At 45.3% G+C, this 12160-nt stretch overlaps 1 long non-coding RNA gene across 1 annotated transcript; it reads left to right on the top strand.

Annotated features, from left to right (window-relative positions):
- The first annotated feature begins 2744 nt into the window (after window positions 1–2744).
- LOC147160193 (uncharacterized) lies at window positions 2745–10592 on the top strand. The gene is made up of 3 exons (XR_015090584.1): window positions 2745–2937; window positions 9400–9671; window positions 9747–10592. It is a non-coding gene; the product is annotated as an uncharacterized LOC147160193 (long non-coding RNA).
- Window positions 10593–12160: the final 1568 nt, after the last annotated feature.

Below are 12160 nucleotides of genomic sequence, written 5' to 3'. Positions count from 1 at the left end.
CTCCCGGCTGGCGAGCGAGGCCTTTTCCGTGGAACTCCCATCTTCATGCCGTCTCTCAGATGTCTGTGTGTGTGTGTGTTTTTTTTTTTTTCTTCAACGCATCACATACTGTTTGACGATTACCGTATTTGGGTTTCACGGGAAGAGGCCACTTTGTGGGTGGGTGGCCGGCTATTGAATTTTACTGGAACTGTGTGTAATGTAGACTGGCTAATATCTGTGTAAAGGGGGATTGACATGGCTGAAGTATAAACAATGTCTACATTAGTGTGTTTGTCACATGACAGCCAATGGTACTACATGTGACATGTAAACTGGCCTAATTATTCCATTGATGCCACAAAATATCAGCAAAGCACTATTTGCAAATGAAACACCTCAACTCACTTCAACATACTGCCGCGACACAAAGATGCCACCAGATGAGGCTCAAATAGTACTTTGGCCTGAGCACAAAAACAGCAAATAACGGACTACCTGCGAATAGGCAAACTTAGGAATGGCAAAAAATTATATATATATATATATATATATATATATATATATATATATATATATATATATATTATAAATGTCAATTAACAATTCTCCAAACAAGAGGCTTCAAGATTTATTGTCATTTACTGTCAAACATGAAACAAAGAGAATTACATGTGTCCTTAAAAACAACCACATAGATTAGCCATTCAGTCCGCTAGCCAAGGTTATTGTAAAACTAACGGGGGAAAAAACAAAACATTTTTGTGAAGTGAAAATTATTTAAAAAAACAAAACTAACTGAAACTACATCCTAGTTTTACAAATCTAATTTTAACTATAAATATAGCGAAAATATCCTTTGTTTTTGTCTTTGTCAATTGTACATGAGCTTTTAGAGTTCATTTTGCTGCACGTTCATACAAAAGAAGCTCAAACATTTGTTTGAGAATTGTACAATTCTTGAACACAACAAATACTCCAAACTAAAACTAATAAAACTAGCAAGCCAACTCTAAAAACGAAGTAAAACTAACTGAATAAAAAAAAAGTCAAAACTAAATAAAAATCAGCTCTAATATAAAATCTCAAACTATTATAACCCTGTTGCTAGCTTACTGCTAGCGCTAAATAGCATCTATGAACCTTTATCATTGATTTGAATATTTGACAGCAGGGCGGCCATCTTGCTCCTCCCATCTCGCGAGCAGATTACTGTATAAACTATACGGTATACGTACATATTAGACATATACAGCTAGTAGTCAGTTAGTATAGGGCCGGGGGCGGGGGTTTGTGTTGGGGTGGGCACTAGTTTTTAACAAGTTAAGAAAAAAATCAACAAGTGAACGGTATGTGCTGCTTTAAAGACCCCCTTTTTCTTTCATCACTCAGTTCCTTAGACACCAATATTAGATTTGGCAGAGGCATCTTTAGTCAAATTATATATGTTATAAATATTTAATTAAAAAAATATACAAGTTTCCTCCTTTGAACACTAAGCATATAATTTATACATGTATTCAAGGCAAGTTGTGAAATGTCTGAAGTCCTCTTGTTTATGTTTAACAAATTAAAACATAATTAATCATGCTGTTTTACGAAGTCTCAAATGTTCTTCAATTTGAACACTGTAAATCTATAGGAGCGTATGCCGAGAGACGTTTTTTGGGAGGAGCTATATGGCGGCCTCGCGGCTTCAAAAGTCTTGGCCTATCGGCTATCCAGTCTTATATTCAGATCAGTGACCTCCATGCAACAGATGGAGCACAAATAGTCAGTAATACATGACAAAGTAAGGAATAGACATCAAAAGAGAAAAAAGAAAAGAAAAATGTGTTTAATTAAGTAGAGTAACAAAGTAGAGAATCCCTCATCTTTCAATCCACGCACATCATTTACTTACTGTAACCTTTTCCTGCTTTGTAATCAGCAATCATCGTTCTCTTCCTTAAATGCCAGGTCGCCGGGCAATAAAAGGCTCGCGAAGAACCAAAAGGAGCGCAGCAGCTGCGTCGACCTCTGACCTTTGGTGAGCCCGGCACACGCCGGGCCCGCTGCCGGCGCCCCCGCTTATCATTCCCGCTTGTGTTAGTTGTCACTTTGGAGCCACGTGAGTACACGGCAATAACGAAGTCTCCCTTTCTTCCCCCACCACACACACACACACATACGCACACACACCCCCACACGCATCCCGTGACCTTCGCCATTTCAGTGGCTGAGGTCAGGACACGTGCCGATTGGCCAGCTGTGGAGGTCCCACAGTCCTCCGTGTGTGTGTGACACTGGCAGGTGGACAGAACAGGCGTCACCTCGCCTCTAAAAAGAGCACCGAACAATAGCAAAAGCGTCAGTGGGGATACAAGTGGGAGCCAACTCAGCACATACATTGTTGCCCAGAGACAATATAGCCAAGGGGGGATTCAAAATGTCACTTTTATGTCACACAACCCTCACGGTTGGGCATGTGTTTATTATAATAATAATATTAATAATAAAATAAATAATAATAATAATAATTATTATTATTATTTCTGTATGCAAAACACATCTTTATAGCTCAATTTCTTCTTCCTGTCTTCACCTGCTCTGATTGGCTGCGAAAAAGAGAGTAACGCGGCAGCACAATATAGAAGGAGGTGGAAGCTGTGTGTGTGCTTACCTCAACCCACCCCTGCTTAGCACCCAGCAGGGGGGATTGGGGGTACCAGTCCTTCCATGCAGCCCGATAAGCTCCCCACTTGTCGGGCTTTACTTGATAATCGCTGATGTGCGTGTGCGGCTGATAGACGGTAGATAAGTATGCACACAACAGTTATTAGCCGCGTTTCCACCGCAGGAACTTCGGGGTAAATTTACGGGGCCAGCCCCGTGTGTGCGCGTCTCCACTGCAGGAGCCTTCCCAACCGGGCCACATTTACAGGAACTTATGGGGACGAGCGGAGGTCCTACTCGAGGGTAGGTACTGTATTCCACCGGGCCGATAAACTCCAGATCGAGCTTTCGTGCTGATTGGCAAAAAATTCTTTAGTACAAATTTTTTTATCTTACCTCCATGATGCATTCTCAGCTTAAGTCTCTTCCACCAAAACAATTCTCTTAATAATCCTTTGCCTATTTTCGTTCCACTTTACTGTTAGCCTTTTCAAATTCTTCATCTAGACGCCGTCTCCTCTCACTCAAACCATCCATCCACGCCAAGTACATAAAGAAAAGCTGAAAAAAACAGCAACTAACACAAGTTTTTCTCTTTCGTCGTTCTGATTTTTGCGGCGCTGTGGTTTGGTGACGTCACAGAAACCGTCGCAAGGCGATTACGTGTCGATCGAAACTCGTAACTTGCGAGTCAGCCTTTTGAAATTGTTCATCTAATTGCCGTCTCCTCTCACTCAAAGCATCCATCCACGCCAAGTACATAAAATAAAAAGCAGAGAAAAACAGCAACCAGTTTTTCTCTTTTCCTCGTTGTGTGGTGCTTGGGTGACGTCACAGGAGAAACCGTCGCACGGCGTTTACGTGTCGATCGAAACTCGTGACGTCACGAAATGGGTCGTACTTCGCAGTGGAGACACAGCCACAAGCGGGCCGGCTGAGAGGATGGTTCCTGTGAAAGTCCCTCCCCCCCTCCCCATACCCGAAAGTCCGGCGGTGGAAACGTGGCTTTTATGTGTAACATAACTCCTGCGCTGTTGAAACCGCATGTATTTTTGTTTAGAGGTTGACGTGATGTACTCCCAGTGCAGCTATCGGATTTATTTATTTATTTTTTCCATTTGGAAAAAGTGGGCATTTGGGGATTAACAAACATTTTTATGTTCATAAGTTAAAAAAAAGTCAAAATTTAGATTCCCCCCCCCGCCACCATTTTACAGGCCATTTTTGCAAGGAATTTGACCTCAAAATGGCTGCTTTAAGCCCCCAAAACTGCCTTCCTGTTCAATTTTGGACTTGAGACTTTTATTGTGCAAGCCGTCATGACAGATATGTCCACCCAATTTCGTGTTAATTAGTGAAACTGACGGGGGCTAATTTTTCAAGCATCCCTATTTCATTTTTTCATGGAATTTGACCTCCAAATGGCTGCTTCAAACAAACAAAAACTGCCTTCCTATTCAATTTAGGGCATTGGTCCTTAAGACTTTTTGGTGCGACCAGTCATGACAGACATGTCTACCCAATTTCAAGTTGATTGGTGAAACTGGTGACAAGGGGCAATTTATTCCCCAAATTTCCAGGCTCCTTTTTTGTTGAATTTGGCCTCAAATAAAAATGTCTGACTTCCCATTTATATTCCCGCATGTGTTCTTGAGACTTTTTGTGTGTGCAAGCCGTCATAATAGATATGTCCATCCGATTTGGTCTTGATCGGTGAAACTGGTGACAGGGTGTAATTTTTTCAAACACTGTCCCCTTTTTCATGGGATTTTGCCTGAAAATGAAAATAGCTGCTTTACAACAAAATAGCTGCCTTCCTGTTGAGTTTTGGGCATGGATCCTTGAGACGTTTTGGTACAATCTGGCATGGCAGACATGTCTACCCAATTTTGGGTTGATTGGTGAAACTGGTGACAGGGTGCATATTTGTTCCAACTTTCCAGGTCTTTTTTTTTTCATGGAATTTGGTCCCAAGATGTCTGCTTGAAACCAGAATAAAATAGCTGCCTTCCTGTTCACTTTCAGAAATGGGTCCGAGACCTTTTCTTTTTATATATATATATACCCCCCCGTTGAATTGCGCTATAATCATGATGCTTGTGTATCACCACCCCCTCCCCATGCCTTTATGACTATTGTCACCTCAGGGACCATGTTTGGCCCTTTAGAGGCCTTCAGACCTTTCGGTCCCCAGGGAGCTGCTGCACGCATTTGCCCTTATTTCACGTATCCATGTGATGGCTCCCACATGGAGGACCATCCATGGACTTTTTTTACATTGTGGATGATTTCCAAACAAAGTGCCTTTATTTCCTTCCGGGAATCGCCCTCAGTGCAGACATGAGGGTCGAACCTGAGGGCGAACGCCCTGTAATTATACGACAATCCCCTGAAGGGCCTTGGGACCGGCCCATTAATGCCACAGCACTGATGGACTGTTGGTAATTCCCATTTTGGGGTGCTGGCGGTGCAGCATTGAAGGGCTAACCGAGGTCACGCCAGAACACTTTCGGCCATGCGAATGCTGCGCTTGCGTTTTCTAACCAAATGTTTGTGGATGCACAACAGCTTGGGAGCACGCCCTTTCCGCCATGACATTGGAGACGTTTGGGGCCAGAGGTTTAAAAGATCAGAGAGGTCAGGAAGGGAGAAGCATGCAAGCTGTCAGCAAAGATATCTGACTTTATTGACAGAATTCTGCTGTAGGGACGACTCCACTGATCTGATGCAACCTTTTCAAATCCATTCATCTGCATCTTTTTTGTTTTAATGACCACTTCATGCTCACTTATTTAATTCATACTTGATGTTATCTTAAAATTTCTACTGACCTAAATGTTTGCACGTTATTCTGGTGTACCAATGCCTGAACAGTGCAATCTGGATCAAATTTTAAAATAAATACTCAAAATAGGAGTAATCCCATCAAATGTGGATCATGCAGGTACATTGCAAATTACGCTCAAATTGAATTTGACAGAACTAAGTGTCAATGTTATGGTGTTTTAAAAAAGTGCGTAGTTTTAGGTTTATCCAAAAGACATTCGGCAGAGGTTGAATTTGTACTAAATATGCAATATGGATCAGAATCAAATCCATGCATTTACACAGCAACTTTCGCTCAAACTGGATTTGGTAGATAATGATAATCCAATAGACGTTGTGTCTGATCAACTGTACAAAATGGTGTTGAATGTGGAATCTTGATCCGATTCAGATCAAGCCTTGATATTAGACTTTGGAGGAGTAAAAATTCTGTCAACATTTAGAACATTATTTCAAGTATTTGTTTTTTGTATATTCAAGGGACACATTTGGTTTCCGAACAACAGTTTAAAATGGTGCTACATGTGCAACCTGGATCAGATTCAGATCAGTGCATTTACATAGCAAATTCAAATTGGATCTGACAGAGATGATGTTTAGATAGGCTGTTGCAAATGTATTAGTAGTATCTGTAACATAACATAACAGCACAATTCTCAATATGGACTACGCACTTGTCCCTGAAACACGCACACACACATGCAGCTGATCCACAATTGATCTCGCCGTCAATCACAAGCCTCGACTGCCCGCCTCCTGTTGCCACCGCATCAATACATCGACATACAAAATGGCAGCCTCTTTTTACCACACACTCGTTCATATTTCTTCCCATAATGCAAATGAGCATCTTTGCATACATAACTGATTGAGATGTTCTTTTTTTTTTCGCCGCTAGATATTATGCTGCCAATTAGGAGTCACGTGCACTTACATTATATACACACTTAGAGGGATTTTCTTTTCACTGTGGAAGAAAAGGAGGAGGAGGTGGGAAAATGGCGGGAGAGCTGGATGTACAGGGAGGAGAGATTGGTGGCGTGCATTTGTGATGGGGGGGGGGGGGGAGTCAGGAATCAGAGCAGATGGCAGACAGCACCACCCCTCCTCCACTCTTTCTCCCCTCAGCTCAGCGGGTTATGGAGTAGGGGGCAATTAACGACAGAACCCTACTCCCCCCCCCCCCAACCTCCTCCGCATGTGCCTGTCACCGAGGACCACTCCATCCATCCTCGCGCTCTTGCTCCTCCATTAGCGACGCCGCAGACAGGTGCAAGGTAGCTTGACACCTGTCAATCAAAACGCACACACACAGCATGGCGTGCTGTTAAATATGCCACACAGTGGCTGGTGCGCACGTGCGCGGAAAGCCACAGGCCGCGAGTACCAACATTTTTTTTTCCTGGAAGGCAGACTTTCCAGGCTTCCCAGCGACCAATAATAAGCCTTCTATCTTCCCTCCAGCCGCCTTTTCCATCTCCCGTCCTTCGCTTTTTCCTCTCTCTCGTTCCACTGGCACAGCCTAGATTAGAATAATGCAACTAAATGGAGAAGGCAATTTCTGTAAATTGCGTGGGAACGCTGAGGATCTGACACTGAATTCAAATGCGGTGGAATTTATTGATGTATTGAAATGTTGAATGTTTGCTCTAAATGTTTTGGGGACATTTCACAAAAAGTAAGATGAGTAAACTGAACCTTTTGATGTTTAAACAGTTTAATCGGTTAAGAAATTGTCTGTTAATTTGCCATTTTTGAAAAGGAAAGTGGAATTCAAGATCTCCTGAATGATCTGAACATTTTGAATGGTTTGAATCAATTGAGAAATGTGGAAGGATTGGGTAAAAATGTAAAAAGGCTACTTTAATTTAGAAATGTTCTCATGAAAATGTGGACATTTTGTGAATGTGAAAAAATTGCAATATGTCCAGAATGAGTTGAACAGTTTGAAGTTAGAGTTGTTTTAATCGGTTGAGTAAGTTGTAGAATAAGGAGGGATTGGTAAAATTTGGAAAATAGATTTTCATGGGAATGGTTATGGTTAGGGCTAGGGTTAGAAAATAGGTGGAATAAATGTTTGCTGCATTTGCACACTTCAATCCAAAGGTGGACATTCCGTCAATATTGACGGAATGTCAGTGGCGGACGCCCGCTTTGTTGATGAATGATGCAAAACCGGAGGTTGCTTTTTCGCCCCTTATTGTAATCATTAATCCGTCGATGATGTCGATGACCCATTTTGCTGAAGGATGACGGAAATATTGACGAACGGCCATTTCGCTGAGGAATGACGGATTGCCGATCGCAACGCAATTGAAATATTGACGGATTGACGAGAACTGTTGATGAGTGACGGACGCTGAAACTTTATTGATGCGCCCAACTTCAATCCATATCACTGACGCTCTCAAACCCAGGAGTAGGTTTGTTCGTGTGTGTGTGTACGCGCGTGTGTGTCTCGGCTCCTCCGCTACCCACCAGGCTCCACACATGACAGTGGCGTACTGTGGAAAGGCCTTTTCAGACATAAACAAACCATTCTAAATGCTCAGCTGTTGAAGCGGGGCTGACAAACAGGCCGCATGTATAGACTTTCCATTTAAGGCCACTGGCAAAAGAGGCGCTTAAGGGAGCCAAGAGTCGGGGGAACACTAACTAACTGTGTATAAATAGACAGAGAACCAATGGGAATATTGCAGAAATTAACACAGGAGGATCAGAAACAGGCATTAATGTGTCATATTTTGGAATGTGAAGGTAGCAATAAACGCTTGGTCGGGGACTTTTATTGATACGAGCTGTTAACTGGCCATCATAACCACCATTATTAGTTTTATTGACTCAGATTGAAACTGTTCTCAAAACACAAAACAAAATCATGAGGATAAATTGTATACTTATGGTAAAGCATTTGTGGATTCATCTATTTCCAGATTTCTTTTGGGAACCAATTTTCCATTAATTGTGGAAATGATCCCCCCCCCCCCCCCTCTTTTTTATTTATTTATAATATAATAAATATAATGGCTGCCAATGCACCTAGAGGACCTCCATTCATACCTGAAGAGGATTTCCAGGGGGGAATTCAGTGCAAACATCGCGCTCCCATTGTGCCATATAAGCTTTCATACAGATTAGGACATCACGATGGTATACGGCGAACATAAAAACACGTAATGACCACGTCCGAATCAAACACTTAAGGTAGTCTACGAATGCTTGATTGAGTTGGGACACAGCATCGAAGTTGGAACCTCATCAAGGTTACAGTGGACTCTTTCTACTGCCAGAGAAAAGCTATTTTTTTGCCCTCCTTCGCCTTCTTGTAGCAATCCCATTTTCTATGAAACGCATCGGGGCAACTCAGGGGGATCCCCAAAACACCCACCCACCCACACGCACGCACGCACGTTGAAAACACGCACAGTGGCGTTCTGTCAGTGTTGCAGACTGTCTGTCTCCTTGTCGATCCAGCGGTGACTGTAACTAGGTGTAATGGCCAGCCTGTGGTTAGTCACTCTATGGGCCTATTCACAAGCCCTCCAAGCCCCTTGTGCACACACATACACACACACGCGCACGTGCACACAACATGCACATGCACACACTGTTTACAATAGTGAGTTTGGACCAAGCTGCTAATTGAAACATATTTCTTTTTCCATCCGAAAGAGTAAAGGGCATCCCTATTTTCCACAGTCTAAAAGCGTGTGCGTGTGTGCATGTCAACAGCAGGTCTGCCTTGGCTGGGGGCCAAAAAGCATTACGATACACATCCAAGTGGCGCTAGCATCCACATCCCCGGGTCGGCCTTGTTATTTGGGGCACGACGTGACACATACAGCTCAACTTTAAATCTCGTCTCAACATCAAATCTCATCACAATGACTTAAAATCTCGCCATGAATCTCTCACTGTCTTCTTTTTTTTCACTCACAGGTGAACCTAAAGGCCTAGATACACTAATCCGACGTCGGGGGTCGGACAGCGTTGGGCCGACGGCATGCGCCGTCTGATCAGTGTATAAATTACTGTCGTGAAGTCGGATCGACTTGGAATACATCAGGTGAGCGTTTCCAGCAAATTCAACATGTTGAATCACTGTGATTGGCTGTTAGCTAGCGAATCAGCGCACTGGGCAAGAAGAGCAAGTGACAATGCAGATAAACAGTACTCAACTCACAGTGACAGTTTGGCCGACTTCAAAGAAGGTAGCTTCAAAGCTGCGATCGATGTGGTAAATAGACATCGTTTACATTTAAATTTGTTTTTGGTTTTTTAAATAGTCGCCGTTCCGCCACCTCGGCCCGACGTCCTCAGAGCGTCCAAGTAAGCACAGCCAGGCGGTAGTAATTCCATCATAGCGGTGGATTCCCCAGCGACAGTCCAGGTCTCTGGCCCTTCCGTCCGGCGGTCTCGAGGAAGCTCCTTCAGAAGTTGGAGGTCGGCACCGCGTCCAAAACCGGAGGGCAGCACAGTCGAAGCTTTTCGGGTGAACCGACGATCGGTAGCAGCCAGGAGTCGACAGGGACCAGGATACGCCACAACGGAGTACATCCATGCGTTCGGGAACGAGACGAAGATTGTTCCAGCACCCGTTTTCGCTTCACTAGCTAGCCGCCGCGTTTACCCCGGCGCCGCTGTCAACACCGGTATGAGTTGTTTACGTTTTTATATGCCGCCCCCGTAAAGAGGTTGCCAATTGCATTTAGGAATAATGACTATCGCCGCCGATGGTACGGAGGGGAATTACTTCTCGCGCATGCGCTGAAGGTACGTAATAGTGGGTGTTGGTGCGGTGTGTATTTACGTCATTTCTCTGCGCGACGTGCCGATGTCTGGGCCGACGCCACAGGGGGTAGGCGTTGGTCACGTTTGGCCGACGTCGGATTGGTGTATCTAGGCCTTAATGCGCCGTCGTACAAGGAACTGAGCCAGTGCTGGGTTATCTATACCAAGCGCAATGAGTTGAGGATTTGACCCAACATGTTGGGTGAAGATTTGAATCCAACAAGGGGTAAGACTACCCATACTACAGCCAAGAAATACGATAGGTTGCTAAGTTATCAGAAAATCTGTCGGCGAGCTGGCGGACTCAGTAACAGGGGTTAACTTTCACAAAGAACGCTGGGGTGACGACCGGGGCCTTCCCCCGCTGGGGCTGGGGTTCGGGGGTGACGACCGGGGCCTTCCCCCGCTGGGCCTGGGGTTCGGGGGTGACGACCGGGGCCTTCCCCCGCTGGGCCTGGGGTTCGGGGGTGTCGGCCGTCCTCCGGTGTCCCCATCTCCCCTTCTGCCCCCGGTGTTCCGTCCCTCCACGCGGCGGGGGGTGGGGTGGGCACGGCTGCCCTCTCCGCTCCGCTGTCCGGCCCCTCTTCGGCGCCGGTGCCTGGGTGCGGGGGGTTCCCGGGGGCTGGGGGTCGGGGGTTGGGGGGCTGCAGGTTGGTCGGGGTGGGGTTGGGGCGGCTTTGTTGGGGGGGGGGGGGGGGTTTGCGGGGTGGGGGGGTGTCTGGGGGATTGGGGACCTGGGGGCGGCTGGGGCTGGGTTGGGGTGGATGGCGGGGGTGGATGGGGGGCGGGGGGGGGTCGTGGGGGGTGCGGGGGTTGGGGGCTGGTGGGGTGCCTGGCGGGCCTGCAGTGCCCCGTCCTGCTGCGTTGGGTCGGGGGCGCGGGCCGTGGTGGGGTGGGGGGCGCTCCTGCTCCTGGGTTTGCTCTCCGGCCGGTGGCCCTGGCGGGGCCCGGGGGTCGTCCTTTGGCGCTGCCGCGGCCTGGGGGGCCCTGAGGTGTTGCGCTTGCTCTGTCCTGGCAGGGGTCGACGGCTCCCCTCTTTGGTGGAGATTTTCATGCATGCCAGATCCACCACACCAGCATCTATCGAAACTCAGACACAATCTGCTTCCTCCTCAGGTCATTGAATCGGTGGAGGCTGGTGTATGTGGATCTCACTCGGCTTCGTCTGTCCTTCCTTCCTTTCCTCAGTCTCTCCTTCGGTCTCTTGAGGTCTCCCTGATTTTTAATTTTTTGGGGATTTGTTGGAATTTAGATGTTTCTGGGGTTGGGGAAGAATTCTGGTGGGTGGCCCGGTGGGTGGTGTCTGGTCGGTGCTGGATTTCACCTTCCTTGGTTTTCTTTGGTCCCCTCGGGTCTCCTGACGGCGGTGTTCGGTTTAGGTGAACGGTATGGGATTTTTTCTAATAGGTTTTTGGTGAGCTAACAAATACACGCACGCACGCACGCACGCACGCACATACACATACTCACCCACATACAAAAAAAAATATATATATATATATATATATATATAAAAAATAAAATAAAATAAAAATAAAGAACAATGATGATGACATTACCGAATGAACAATACTGAGCTCTTAAGAAAAAAAAAGAGAAAAAAAAAGAAAAAAAGAAGAAAAGAAAAGAAAATCTGTGGTTAGAAATAATATGAATTTTATTGCGAATGTCAAAGAAGAAATTGAAAATTTGGAACTTTTCCTCTTTATATAAAAGAGAATGAAGCGCACAATTTTCATAACATTCAAGAGAAAAGAACAAAATGTTGTCATAATGTTTCACCTCAAGGAATTGTTCCAAAGATTGAGTTCAGGCACCATCTTGAAAACCCAAATTGACATTCCACCGAAGACTTCTTTCTCTTCATCCTCAACCTTGCCGTGCACGCTGCTGAGCTAACTAACATTGC

Source organism: Leptonotus elevatus, chromosome 17, assembly GCF_054856555.1.
Source record: "Leptonotus elevatus isolate MCC_2025b chromosome 17, RoL_Lele_1.0, whole genome shotgun sequence".
In the NCBI taxonomy this organism is placed as follows: domain Eukaryota; kingdom Metazoa; phylum Chordata; class Actinopteri; order Syngnathiformes; family Syngnathidae; genus Leptonotus; species Leptonotus elevatus.
This window is presented reverse-complemented; position numbering and strand designations above follow the sequence as displayed.